The sequence below is a fragment of the Podarcis tiliguerta genome (assembly GCF_965153285.1).
Source record: "Podarcis tiliguerta genome assembly, chromosome: 2".
NCBI lineage: Eukaryota > Metazoa > Chordata > Lepidosauria > Squamata > Lacertidae > Podarcis > Podarcis tiliguerta.
In genome coordinates, this window is record NC_139535.1 from 49,892,608 (window position 1) to 49,908,052 (window position 15,445).

General features: G+C 43.0%; 1 long non-coding RNA gene across 1 annotated transcript in view; it reads right to left on the reverse strand.

Moving 5' to 3' along the window:
* LOC310672420 overlaps nucleotides 1–15,226 on the reverse strand; it is an 81,058-nt gene extending 65,832 nt beyond the window's left edge. The window contains exons 1-2 of the long non-coding RNA XR_014508560.1: nucleotides 15,002–15,226; nucleotides 10,910–11,104 (exon numbers count right to left, since the gene is read on the reverse strand). This is a non-coding gene — a long non-coding RNA (uncharacterized lncRNA). The remainder of the gene's footprint in view (nucleotides 1–10,909; nucleotides 11,105–15,001) is intronic.
* Nucleotides 15,227–15,445: the final 219 nt, after the last annotated feature.

A 15,445-nucleotide genomic window follows, 5' to 3' on the forward strand; every position in this document is an offset into this window, starting at 1 on the left:
AGACTGATATAGCTTCATAGACATTCAAAAGTTACAGAGAGGGCAACTGAAAGGATCAAGGGCACCGTGAAGCATCATCTCAACAAGCGCCGGCTAAAGCCTTTGGGTCATTATATAACCATGAAAAGAAATAACAGAAAATATAGCAGAAATCAGGGGCATCAAAAAAATCAGTAAAATGAGGTGAGACTAGGAAAACTAGTTTGGAGAAAAAAGTTGAACAAATCTTTTATTCGGGCTATGCATTTAATTTAAATTTATATAGCTGTCCATCAATAAATATTCCTTATGAGAGGGGGGGGAAAGCTTTCATAATAGATAAAGCATAAGCCCAGTTTTAAAGCACAGCTAAATCTGCTGTTACTGAAAGCTGAACTTGCAAATAGTGCCGTGTGAAATATGGAGTGGGGGGTGGGGGGCGACACAAGAGAACAGCTAAGGAAGCAGTTGGACCCTTGGATGACAAGGGAGTCAAATATGTGCTAATAGAAGATAAGGGGATTGCAGAAAAGCTAAATAAATTATTTGTGTCTGTCTTCGCTGCAGAAGATATATGGCAGAATGCTGTGCCTAACTAAACTTTGCAGGAAGGGAGTATGAGGAACTGAGGCAAATAGTAGCGATAAGAGACAAAGCTCTAGGTCTAATAGACAAAATAAAAACTGTCAAGTCTCCGGTTCCAGGCGGCATCCACTTGAGATTTCTAAAAAAAAACCCCTCAAATGTGGAATTTGATATATGTACAAAAATATGTAACATGTCACTCAGATTAGTCTTCATACCAGAGGATTGGAAAGTGGCCAATATAACACCATTTTTTAAAGGGATCCTGAGGGGCTCCTGGACACTACAGGAAGCTAGCTTAATAAATGTCACATTAAATGTCGTGGGGTCTGAAGAGGCAGTGTTTGATCAGGAACAAGACTATGGGATCATGGTGGACAACTCTATGAAGATGTCAATCCACACTTAGAGTACAGTGCGTAATTCATAGAATCATAGAATCTTAGAGCGGAAGGGACCCAAGGCTCATCTAGTCCAACTCCCTGCGATTCAGGAATCTCAGCTAAAGCATCCATGACAGATGGCCATCCAACCTCTGCTTAAAAACCTCCAAGGTAGGAGAGTCCACAGCCTCCCAAGGGAGACTGTTCAATTGTCAGACAGCTCTTACTGTCAGAAAGCTTTTTCTGAATGTTTAGTTGGAATCTCCTTTCTTGTAATTTGAAGCCATTGGTTCGAGTCCTACCTTCCAGAGCAGAAGAAAACAAGCATGTTCCCTCTTCCATGTGACAGCCCTTGAGATATATGAAGTTGGCTATCATATCTCCTCTCCTCTTCTCTTCTCTTTTCCATGCTAAACATACCCAGCTCCTTCAACCGTTCCTCATAAGGCTTGGCTTCTAAACCCTTCATCATCCTAGTTGCACACGTTCCAGCTTGTCAACCGTTCCTCATAAGGCTTGGCTTCTAAACCCTTCATCATCCTAGTTGCACACGTTCCAGCTTGTCAACATCCTGAAATTGTGGCACCCAGAATTGGACACTGTGTTCCAGGTGTGGTCTGACTAAGGCAAAATAGAGGCAGTCCAGGAGGACTCTGCCAGGAGTCACGTAGGATCGGGGATGCTGCACGCGGGCACGCAAAGGGTGCCCTCCATTTGATGCAGAGAGCAGTCATTACTTTCCTTGATCTGGACACTACAGTTCAGTTGATGCAGCCTAGAAGTGTCAGCTTTTTTTTGCTGCTGCATCACACTGTTGACTCACATTGAGCTTGTGGTCCACCAAGACCCCTAGATCCTTTTCACAAATGCTGCTAGTAAGCCAGGTGTCCCCTGGTTTATTACCATAGTACCCCTATACGTTGCTCATGAAGATCCCAGAGGAATCCAGCTGTCCTTTGCTGGAGACAAAATGCTGAGAGAAATGGTTTGCTCCCACAAAGCAGTTCTTGTTATCTAAAATATTTGTGCCAGGAAATCAGTCCCTTGCTATAACTTTATAATTTTTGCCCTTATTTTGGTGCAGTAGCCGGTATACCTCATTCTAAGCAGTCATTTGATTGATCAAACAATGGGGTCAGGCCATTACTGTCATTGCCAGTCCAAATCTTCACATTAAGAAACTTCCAAACAAGCTACGTCGTGATTTACAACACTAAATTCTCTGTTTTGTTTTGTTAATCATCACTAATGTGACAGCTTAAGAAAACAGAAAAACAGTCTGGAAAGGCAATAAAATATATGGAACCTAACCAACAAGTGGGTCACTAAACATGTTCTCATGGGCCAAAGAGACAGAAGGAGGATGGTATTTTAACAAGTGTAAACGTGTGTGGACATGCTGGCCAGACATTGCTAGTTCTCAAGAACTTGCAACATTACTTCGGGGTGTGGTATTATACTTTGCTTAAGTAAAATAATAGGAGCACACACCCTAATTGTTCAACTGTGTTAGAGCATTAGCTCAATAACCATTGCATTGCAGAATTTATCCCCTTATAACCCTACAGAAACTTAATTACATTGACTCCTACTCTTACCGTACACTTATTTATTTAGACTTTTCAACCTTGCTCGTCTTCGGGTGATATGCAATAGTTCATAACCATCTTTAAACCAATTGACAAAAAAAGTAGGAACTCAGGTGGAACCAAGTACGGGCTAAAGTGTTGACATGATCCTACCCCAAACACTCATTGCAAACAATTCCATGTCTTTTTCAAAAGAGTGCTAAGGCATCACCACCAGAAATCAGAGAATCAATGACATACAGCAGGAGTGGGGAACCTCAGTGCCAAGCCCAAATATGGACCTCCGGACCTCTATCTGACCCTTGGAACAATTCCCAGGCCTCATCCTGCACTGACCCTGCTTCTCACCCCAAGTGTTTTTACCTGGCTGAAATGTGTACCTGAACTCTGATATGCCTCTTGCTTGTCTAGATGGGGGACAGAGAGGTGCGAGTAGGGAGGGCCCTTGGGCTGAAAAATGCTCAGCACCCCTGGTATAAGGGGACTCTTCCACACAACCCTCCAAGGTGTTCTCCTACAAAGAAGTCCTCTCAAAATGAGCAGATTCATGGGAGCTTCTGTAGGCTTGGCCCATGTGAGCTTCCCAGCAGATGAATAGAGATGCAGATGTTAAAGGCCATCCTATATTATAATTTTCATGCAAGAACTGTGTTAACAGCACTTTGCCACAACATTACAATGTAGTAAAAGGAACTGGTTCCGCTATGGAACTGAGAGATATTGATAAACACAACCATTCAGGCCTAGGTGTGTTTAAATTTGACTGAAATCGTTTCCAGTTACAATTAACAATTTGTATTGGGGGGGGGGACTGAAAACCAATGGTGTATTTTCATAGAGTCATAGACTTGTAGAGTTGGAAGGATTTAAAACTATTAATTAAAGTATAGATGGATCTTTGATACCTCTATACTAAGAACATGTACACAGCATGTACAAAGCACCAATTGGGTTCAGGCAAGGCTGAATTTGGTGGTCCTGATTGGGCCCCGATTCAGGCCTGATTGCTCCAAGCCTCAAACTAAATTTGGACCTTATACAACCTTGGGATCAGGCAGGGTGGAGGCGAAGTAATCTATGATGCAGACAGAGAGTCTCACCTGCGTCATCGTCTTCTCCTTGCTCACCGCCCCACTGCATGTTTAATATCTTCCCCCACCCCTCCTTTTTTTCCAAGGTGATACAGGCCTGCCAATCCACAAGAGCCCCAATTCAGTCCAAATTATTCCGATTTGGTTTGGAATTCAGCCTGATTGGTTGCACAGCCCAAAACGTACACCTGCAGGTTATTTAAAACAAACTTTTCTCTACTACTAAGAGGTGTGCTTTCTGTGAATCCCAAGAGACCAACCAGAATGCAGTATTATCATCATCAGTAAACCACAATGGTATCATGCCCAGTTTCAAAAAGTGTCTGCCTGAGCAGCTACCACAAATGGAAGTTTTATTCTTCCAGTTCTCTCCTGCAAGTTAAATGCAAAAACAATGAAGAGTCTTGTGTTATCCTAAAGACTCACAAATGTATTATGGGACGTGCTTTTTAGAATGGAGTCTACTTTAGTAGATACATGAAGTAATACTAGTTTATTGATTTACACAATAAGCAAGAGTTGCAGTGAGCATGCTTATTACTCAAGGAATAATGATTCAATAAAGTGGTTTCATACCCTCCTTCCTTCCTTTCATTGAAAGACTACCTTCTCCTCTTGTTCCTCTTCCTTGTCAACACCCTCAGGCCTTGCTAGGAGCATGATCAGATCTTCTTTCGAGGTGGCTCCCCACTGATAAGAAGTATCTAGCACATGCATAGGCCAATCGGAGATGGGCAAACTATGCATCTGGCTCATGACATTGCATCCATAGATGAGAAATGTATTGTGAACTCACTAAACAAGCTCAAGATGCAAAGCCATGGCAGAACTATCTGGCCCTACCAAACATCAGATACAAATATCATAACCTCCTCCTTTTCTGACAGCGTAATATAATATGAACGGCAAAGTCAAGAAGCCTTTTTTTATATAAAGAAAATGGAAGCCTTGTTCAAATGCAGAAAAGGACAAACTCTGACACACACAAAATGGAGGCTGACAATAAGGCAAGGGAGGAAGCAAGAAAGCAGAATTTTGCCTCCATGTTCTACCATTTGCATTTTTGCTACTGCCCTTTTCTGTATTATTATTATTATTATTATTATTATTATTATTATTATTATTATCATTATCATCATCCTCATTATCTGGTATCTAATGTTAGTCAGAGTAGATCCAGTGAAATTAGTGGGCATGACTAACTTAGGTCTGTTCAGATCAGAACTTTGTTGGATCCAACCCAGTCACTCCAAGAAGAAAAGAAAACAGATGCAGGGCTACCATCAGCTCTGCTGGGGAACCAGGATCTTCCCTCCAGCAGCTGTACCCCATCAGGATGTAGCAAAGGAAGGGATGCAGGTCCACTCACGAGACAGTGTGGCACTAAAATTTGGTGCCCCTCCACCTCTTGCACTCCATTCTAAATAATAGTTCTGGCGTCCCTGGCAGCACCCCCAAACCTCTATGCCCCCCAAATCTGCCTCTGTCATTAATGCTGCCTCCCATGATGGTGCTCATCTTTCAGTGGGGTGGGTAGGTAGGTCTAGTCCATGGGTAGGCAAACTAAGGCCCAGGGGCCGGATCCGGCCAAATTGCCTTCTAAATCCGGCCTGCGGACAGTCTGGGAATCAGCATGTTTTTACATGAGTAGAATGTGTGCTTTTATTTAAAATGCATCTCTGGGTTATTTGTGGGGCATAGGAATTAGTTCTTTTCTTTTTTTTCAAAATATAGTCTGAGGTCTGAGGGACAGTGGACCGGCCCTGTGCTGAAAAAGTTTGCTGACCCCTGGTCTTGGTCCTTATTAATATATTGGTGGATGAGGATTTTATGTTAATCTGTCATCATTTTGAATTTTCCTGGCTTTAACTTGTTTTTGTATGCTGCATTTTATACTGTCAAGTCGTTCTGATACCTTTTTTAAAAAAAATAAAAGTGAAAGGCAGATGAAATTTAGTATTAAAAGAACAAGGATTTGTAACAAGAAAGTGGTACCTGAGTTTGCTTATTTCTTCTTCCTTCCCAATCCATTTTCCTTTTGTGTCATTTATTTTAGATTGTAAACCTGTGGGTAGAGGTTTCCCTGCTTTTATTGATTAGTAAGCTACTCCGAAAGGCCCCCCCCCTTCCTCCTTCTTTTTATTTTCCTGAAGAGCCAGGGTAAAAATTCCTGAAACAAATAAAATGGTATTGTGCATGTTTGTTATGTGTCAGTCACTTGTAGATCTATGATGACAGCAGCTAAGCAGAAGAGAAAGCCTTTCTTGTTCTGCCCTGAAGGGTGTGCCCAGTCACTCAACTGGTTAGATCATCTGTTACCTAAAACTTGGAGAGGAAGTTAGTTCCCATGAAGACAAGGCACTAATGATGGTGGTGAAAGCCAGGTAATGTGTGGGCAGGAGCTATTCAGTCTCATAATGAGAAGCATCATAATTTGGCTTTTGCTCTCAGCACTCATTCCTCCGCTTTCACTGCTGATAGACTTGGATAATAGCACTCATCTAGCTTAACAAGCATGCGTCTTCATTGACCTACAAGTAAAAGAGGCCTCTCCCTTGGAGAAAGTGTTCCGGCTAAGATAACAGCTTTGCATAGCTTCCAAGAGCATCAGTGGAGGAAGCGTACCTTCATGAGGAACAGAATCTTGTTTCATGTAAATAATAATGGCAGTTTGTACATCCTGAAAATAATATTCTTAGGTCACATGGATTACATCTCCAGCATGTTAAAAACAGCCTCAGGGTGGGGTGGGGGTGGGGGCTTTGCAATGTAAGATTTTTGAATATATATATATATATATATATATATATATACATATATTTTTAAAAATACATTGATTTAAAAATTCAGAATGTGATGATTCAAATGTAAATTCAAAAAGTCATGAGCTTTGGGTGGTTTCTTGGTTAGATCATTATTAAAAACCATTTAAGACAACATTTCCTGGTTGTTTAACAATGTTGCCACCCATTTAATGTCTAATTAAAAGAGACTCAAGCAGATTCACATCCCACATTTAAAGCACGTTAGATGCAGATTTAACACAGGTGTCTCCTCCAAAGAATCCTGGGAATTGTAGTTCACATAGCCACACTTCCCAGCACCCTTAATGAACAGAAGATTCTTTGGGAGAAGCCATGTGCTTTAAATGTGTGTTGAATCATTGAGTTGGGAGAGACCCTGAGGGTCATCTATTCCAACCCCCTGCAATGCAGGAACTTCAACTAAAGCACGCATGACAGATGGCCTTCCAGCCTCTGCTTTACAGCCTCCAAGAAGGAGAGTCCACCACCTTTGAAGGGAGTCAATCCCACTGTCAAACAGTTCTTATTGTCAGAAAGTTTTCCCAATGTTATTTTTTTAGAAAGCAAGGCATTGGAAATCACCATGAACACCTCCCTTGTTATCTTATAATGCCACCTGAGAGATGCTAGAATTGAGTTCTGGTGAGTTCCAGCTGAAAAAAAGTCCTGTTTAAACACCATATTATTTTGGTTGACAGATTTGTTTCATTGATTGTTGTGTAAACCACTTTGTGACTATCCCTGATGAAAAGCGTTCTATAAATAAGAATAAATAAAATTTCCTCATCCCCACTCTGTAGCTGCCGCACAACACGTTTCTGAGGAGAGTCTTTTCAGTGTGTGCAGGTGGAAGGAGACGATGGGAAATCCAATATCTGGAAGCGCCCCAAGTCCCAGATATTCAGACCTGAACTGGGGGGGATTTTACCTTTTTCGTCTGCCTCTATTTGAAACTTGGCTATCTTTCACAAAAGAGTGGCCGGTCTTTCCTTGTTTCAAATATCTGCAACACAGACCATTGGTTGTGGTTTTTTGGGTGTCCCCCCTTCCTCTTTCAGATTCATTTCCCAGTGACAAACTCAGCCCCAGGAAAGGCAATGTCTTTTCTGAGAAATGCTCCATACTTGACATATTGTATATTATGCAGTAACTTGAGTCAGCTTTTGGATGAAAATGAAAAAAACGTTGCTTCATCTGCCTTAAATAACAGCCCCCACTCCACACCCTTCAGATGTCTATATGCTTCCATTAACAACAACAACAACAACAAAGACATCTCGGTGCATAAATAATCGCAGGAGAGTTTGAGTCTCCTGAGTGGGTTATCAGTACATGTTTGGGCACACACTAAAGTTAAGAAAGACGAACACCTCCTACGCAAACTGGAGACAGAGAGGAAGCAGCAGTAAGTTTGCGCCAGATGAAGAGACCTGTCAGAACAGGACTGGACAAACTCAGTGGGCGGAAGCCATCCAATGAGCCAACATGAGCCAACGTTGTCAGCAGTATGCTGATGACACTCAGCTCTATTTCTCCTTTACATCTGCAGGTGGGGCAGTGGAACTGCTGGACCAGTATCTTGCCTCAGTAATGGACTGGATGAGAGCCAACAAACTGAAGCTCAGTCCAGATAAGACTGAGGCACTGTTAGTGGGAGGTTCCCTAGACCTGATGGGTGGGAGGTCGCCTGCTCTTGATGGGGTTACACTTCCTCTGAAGGAGCAAGTTCATAGCTTGGGGGTACTCCTGGATCCTTTGCTGACACTCAAGGGCTGAGGTGGCATCAGTGGCCCAGAGTGCCTTCCATCAGCTTCGGATGGTGGCCCAGCTATGCCCCTATCTGGACAGGGGTAGTCTAACTACTGTTGTCTATGCTCTGGTTTATTATGGCAATGCGTTATACATCGGGCTGCCTCTGAAGACGGTTTGGAAACTTCAGCTAGTGCAGAATTCAGTGGCAAGGTTGCTTACCGGAGCAAGACGGTTGGAGCATATTACACCAATCCTGGTCTGACTGCACACCCTCCATAATCTTACATTCAGACATTACCTGCAATCATTCTCTTCAACACGGTTGCTGGTTTTGACTATAAAGCCTTAAACAGCACGGGACCACAATACCTCAAGGACCGCCTCTTTCCATACCTGGCATACCCTGACATCATCTTCTGAGGCCCTTCTCTGTGTGCGGAGGTCCGAAGGGTGGCAACATGAGAACGGGCCTTCTCTGCAGTGGCTCCCCGTCTGTGGAATGGTCTCTCCGGGGAAGTTCGCCTGGCACCTTCATTATGCACCTTTATGTGCCAGGCAAAATGTTCCTTTTTAACCAGGCCTTTGGTTGATTTGATTGACATCCTATGCCCTTTTAAAATGTGGGGTTGGGGGGGGTTAATAGGTTGTTATTTTTATTTTGATTATGTATTCTGTGGTTTTATATTTTGATTTTATTCTGTGAACCGCCCCAATATAGGGGGGTATATAAACTCAATTAATAATTAATAATAAGTGGGGAAAGAGTTAATGGCTACTAAGTGCTGTACTTTGTTGTTGTTGTTTAGTCGTTTAGTCATGTCCGACTCTTTGTGACCCCATGGACCAGAGCACGCCAGGCACTCCTGTCTTCCACTGCCTCCCCCAGTTTGGTCAAACTCATGCTGGTAGCTTCGAGAACACTGTCCAACCATCTCGTCCTCTGCCATCCCCTTCTCCTTGTGCCCTCCATCTTTCCCAGCATCAGGGTCTTTTCCAGGGAGTATTTTCTTCTCATGAAGTGGCCAGAGTATTGGAGTCTCAGCTTCAGGATCTGTCCTTCCAGTAAGCACTCAGGGCTGATTTCCTTCAGAATGGATAGGTTTGATCTTCTTGCAGTCCACGGGACTCTCAAGAGTCTCCTCCGGCACCATAGTGCTGTACTTAAAAACTCCTAATGTCACAGACTCAAACGTTTTCTCCCAAAACATTCAAGGGCACAAACATTAAAGGAGTCCTTTGTGACCTGCAATGCAGGATGGCTGATGAATGACATACATGTTGATTAGCTAAGCATGGACATCAGGGGAGAAAGTAAAGAATTTAAAGTAGCTGAGTGTGTCTCCCCAACCCCCCAGAGAAAAGCTAGAAGCAGAAAGAGGAGTTCCTACTCCGACCAGCTTGACACAGCAGGCCTGAGGTCAGTCTGACCTACACAATATTTCAAAAACAGTGGACCATGGCAAATTACAGACAACTTCCCAAACTCTCATCAGGTTTCAAAGAATCAGTATGAGTAACTTCTATTGTAGGCACTGCAGTTTACCTCTCACAGAATTCCCACCAATCCTGAACAAACTACAGTGCCCAGAATTCTGGGTGGGTGGGTGTGGGTGTGCTTTGAATGTAATTTAAAGGTATCATATGTATGCAAGCTCAACTGTACCTTGATTTTCAAAAGAGTTGATTGTGCAAGGCAATTATAAGTTTAAAAAAGCATTATAGCATGGGGGAAAGACAGTGGGGTGTCTGCAGAAATAGAGGCTAAGGAAACAGGCTGCAATTTTCAGGAAGAAGGAGGGGCTGAGGGGAAGAAAGCCCAGCTGATAAACTGCTCATAGTATCTCTCTGTTGACAAGTAAAATAACCTAAGCTGTGACCAACAGAAACCCAGGAAGAGGAGTTTATATGACCAGTTCATATGCTACAATAAGGGAGGAATCCGATGTCACACTGTTCTGATTGTTTTATCAGCACCAGCATCCCAGCTGGCCAGACAAAAGAATCCCACCTTTCCTCCATCTGTGTGCTGTTCTGAGGGTTCTCCTGAGCCTTCCTAGAGCCAGTTTCAACGGCATAGGGGAGCATTCAGGGAAAGGAGAGGGGGGAACTCGTTGCACCAGGACAGATATGACACAGATTTCCTTCATATTCACATATGCTGATTCAACATGCACAGGCACAAATGATAAAATAATGAATTTGGGTCAGTTTCCGCCCTAGTGGGAGCCGGCACAATGCAATGGACCTTTCTTCCGAATTCCCCCTGAGCTCTTGAGGCATCAGGAGAATGGGGGAAGGAGAGGGAAGACAGATCACAACAGTGCAAAGCTAAATTCCTCCATATAATTTGAATGGAAATGCGGGTGGCGCTGTGGGTTAAAGCCTCAGTGCCTAGGGCTTGCCGATCGAAAGGTTGGCGGTTCGAATCCCCGCGGCGGGGTGCGCTCCCGCTGTTCGGTCCCAGCGCCTGCCAACCTAGCAGTTCGAAAGCACCCCTGGGTGCAAGTAGATAAATAGGGACCGCTTATTAGCGGGAAGGTAAACGGCGTTTCCGTGTGCGGCTCTGGCTTGCCAGAGCAGCGATGTAACGCTGGCCACGTGACCCGGAAGTGTCTTCGGACAGCGCTGGCCCCGGCCTCTTGAGTGAGATGGGCGCACAACCCTAGAGTCTGTCAAGACTGGCCCGTACGGGCAGGGGTACCTTTACCTTTACCTTTACAACTCACCATGGTGGGAAGACTGTGACCAGGTGGCCTCCCTCCTTCTTGTCTTTCATCATTACATTGGACTTGGGCTGGACGGGCCTTCAAACAGAGGGCTCATTTAAATACCAATAAGTGTTGTCTACCACCATAAATGGAAAAATTAATCAGATCCTCTGTGTTCTGGTGAATGACTGAAGGTGTCCATATCTTCCAGCTCTGAAAAATTAGCCGGATATGACATGTATCTTAGTTCTGCACTCTAGGAATGCCAGTGTTTAATAGGGTTGCAGCTCACACGTGAAAAGACAACATGATTCTAAAATTCAAACATACACTCCACACCCAAAGCACACACTGCTGGGTAATTCAACATCAAGTGCCCTAAAGTACTTTCTTGATGACCACACTGCCAGTATGGGAGGGGGCAGAATTCTTAGCCTCTGGGGCATCCAGTGGTTTTTGAACAGCTGTTGTATTAATCTGGTTTCATAGATCTGATATATAGCAAAGAGAAGTTTTCTGTTTTCCACTGGATATTCTCTTTGTTTCTCTTCCTGCCTGGGCAATTGTACGACAGGTTGGGAGTTTAGTGGAAAGTTTCTTATAGAAGATAACCGTAACCTGCAATGTATGCTAAGCGCTTTTGAAGAATTCTAGGCCTTTGAGTTGAGGTGTCAGGCACCGAGCCAGCTTTTCAGGGAAGGTAGTAGCCTCACCTAATCAGATTATCATTCCAAAAGTGAAAACAAAGGAATAGAGACAGGAACTAGCCAAACCCTTCTATTAAGTGTAGCTGCTCTATAAAGCTCATTCCAAAGGGTTGTCATTTAGATGTATTATGAATGCAGGGCAGGGAGGGACATGTCAAACCAAAACAAAGACTCTGAGGATTGACTCTGAATTATGCTCTTGCACTCACAGTTTCCTCTTACTTTATGATAAACCAGAAATGCATCGGACACAGTAAACATCAAAATAATTTAGAATTTGGGGCTAGAGTTTGTACCCTCTTAGGTGGGTTTTCCACAGCTAATTTTTACTAGTTTTTTTTGGATTAGGTATAATCCCTTATTGCTGTCACTTTACACTTGCATCTGATGAAAAGGACTCTATGGTGTCATCAGGAAGGGACATCATCGTGGGTTAGTATAGGGAAATTTTCAATGTTTGATGTCTCACTGTTTTTAATACTTTGTGGGAAGCCGACCAGAATGGCTGGGGCAACCCAGTCAGATGGGCGGGGTACAAATAATAAAAATTAGTAGTAGTCGTTGTTGTCGTCGTCCTTGTCTCAGCTCTGTTAATAATCCACAAATGTATTGCAGGGTTGCCATATGTCTGGAATTTCCTGGACATATCTGTAATACTGCAGCCTTAAGCAGTGTCTGGGCAGATGTAAGCAAAAGGAAGAAACATTTTGTTTATCATCTGTGCTGGGAATTCAAATGCATTAAAAAAAATATTGGGGAATGATATACAATGAATTGAAAAAAATGTTTAAAATGAATTTTGTTAAACATCCTGAAGCCTTTTTGTTAGGTATCTCAAATCAACAGTTACCAAAAGAAAAATGGACATTATTTATGTATGCTACAACAGGAGCAAGAATCTTGATTGCACAATACTGGAAGACAGAAGAAATACCATCAAAGGAACAATGACAAGAAAAACTGATGAACTATGCAGAATTGGCTAAACTAACAGACAAACTACGAGAGAAGGACAAAAAGGACTTCAAAAGAGTCTAGAAACCATTTACAGTTTTTTTGCAGAAACAACAGAATGGACTGGATTCACTGGCAGGATTTGAATAAACGTTCACAATTTCATTTGAGTAACAGATATTTTAGAGAAATGATAAGGGATTTTATTTTTGTGTAGGAAAAGCAGGGGGAGTTGAGGGAAGTCCAGAGGAGGGGAGGAAGAATAATTGTTTATAACATGATGAATGAGATTTGTATCATTATTTGTTATAAAATTCAATAAAGCAGTGTCAGGGCAGAAAATGTCCAGGAAAATCCGGGTGTATGATGGCAGTGTTGTTTTTGCCAATTTTCCTCAGGAATGGCTCAAAAATGTCCAATTTCTTTTGGAAAAAAACACACACCAAAAATAACCAAAACCCTCAGCAACTTTTCTGTCCAGATTTCCCCTTTTTGAAATATGGGAACCCTAGTACTGGGGGCTTTAGTAAACTGAAAATATACTGTTGTTTAGCAGCTATATGCAAAAAGCAAATCATGTTACAGCTATAACTATCCTGCTATGTTCATTTCAAGCTACTCATACATTTTTACGAGGGCTGGCCTACCCATGAGGCAAGGTGAGGCGATCACCTCGGGCGGCAGGATTCACAGGGGCGACAGATCTTGCCTCAAAGAAACGCATCACATGCTTCTTGGAAGTCAGATCTGCCGTCACCTTGGTAACGCCCACCCAATGCCGCCTCTACTGCTGGTTTCCTCACACACTCTAGAGAGGAAATGGCAGGGACTGCCCTCTGGGGTCTTCTGCACCAGCCAAGTGTGATCCAGAGTGGGCTCCTTTCCTCCAATAATGGCCTTGAATCCCAATTCAATTGACAGGTAAGGTTGACTTGATTCTCCCCATTGTTCCCAGTGTAGATCTTCACTCACCAAAATTGGGAGGGGGCACCATTTTGTAGGTGCCAAAATGTATTGCATCAGCACTAACTTTTACCCCTTGTTTACTTCTTCAGTTAACATGGCTGTATCAACCCCATTTTTTCAGTAGATGCCTTATACCACATTCTTCCACAAACCATAATTCTCTGTTCAGTTTATGCAGTTTCAAGAGAACAGAGGACACAGTCCTTAAAGTATTTCCTTTCACTTTTCCAACTAATAAACGGATTAAAGTTTATATCCATTTTGCAAGGAAAATGTGTCTGGAGCCCTACTAAAATATTTATCACTCACTTTTCTTTTCTTTTTTACAGCCGCTTTATTTTTAATGCAAGACTCATGGGAATTGGGTCACGTGAAATTCAGCTGCAGATTCCCCTGCATGATATAGTATTACCAGATTTGGTTCTATAATCTTTGAGAGTGCTAGCTGGATTAGCAAGCCGCTGCACTGCTTAGCCCCTTTTCAGAGCTGCAAGCTAGCAGATACTTCTGGCGACACTTGGGTATGTGAAAATGCAACTCAGCCACATCCTCACACAGGCAGGTGTAGAGCCCTGGGCCTACTCTAGACAACCTCCTGTAGCCATAGAGGTAGCTTGCAGCTTCAAACACGAAAACGACAAATACATTCTGTCTTTTGCCTGGCCCTCCCCCTGCCATCCTCTCTGCCTTCTGTTCCTGGTCTCTTCCACTATTCCATCAAGGTCATGTAATCTTCTGCCTGGCTCTTTGAAAGGAAATTATTAAGACCCAGAGCCAACCCCCAGCTACCATCAAACGATGGGTTTGCTTCCAGGTTGGGAGAGAATCCTCTAAGGCAATGTGTGTGTGTGTGTGTGTGTGTGTGTGTGTGTGTGTGTGTCCTGCTTTGATCTTAACAGAGTACTAACATTCAAGTCATACCACTTGTGTATTGCATTGTTCTGTATTGTGGCTGGCTATGATTCTGCTTCACTGAGCAGTAAGCATGTGCAGCAAATATGCCGCATTCTGTTAACCTCTGTACATTTTGTTTATAGCATGAAAAGGAAGCAGGCTGTGAAAGCTGTGACGACCAAATGCATAGGGTGAGTGAAGAAGGAAGGCAGGAATCTATGCCTGAGCTGTCCCTGGACAGATTCCTCTACTTATTTTTTCTGGTTCCCCCCTTGTTGGTTCCATGCTGCAAAGGAGAGGGAATGATTGTTTGTTTGCATGCTCTGCCCATGCATACAGCAATCTTGCAGAAGCTCTAGTCTTAGTCTAGTCTTAGTCAGTGCCTGGATATGAGACCACCTTGGAATAGTGACCATATTGCATTCAATGGAGGAAATGAGAGGTATAAGTAATATATAGTATTTGTCGTGCCAACTGAAGTAAACAGGAATACAATGGAAATACATTATCTCATAGCACCAAGAGAAATTAAACTGCAACATCCAAAATACCAACTCCCAAATGCAAAGGAATATCATAGCAAACTTACCACACCAGAGGAAATACAGTGCCTTCACCTGGTGGTTACAAGTTGCCACAGAAGGGAGACCATGTTCCCATGGGTGTTTACAAAAAGCCTTAAAATACATAAGTTGAAGATCTTGACAGAGATCCCAGCCAGCCAGCCCCAAATAAACTGTATTTTTAATATAAAAAACGTAAGCAGAAAAGCAATCAAATGTTTGGCATTCCATGAATCCTACGCAACAGCTCCACTTCGTACCTCTTCCCTAGTTATCATAAATTATGAGGCCATTGCAGTAGCACTGGAACATCTCAACAATGTATCAACACTCACTGTGTGTACTATTCCCCGCCACCACCGCTGCTTGTCAACTCTCCAGCAGAAGAACTGGTGCCCGTAGAGCGGTTATCACAATGACATGCTGTGAAACTGGCAGAGGAATACAACTCCTACCAGAGTTGGCCCATG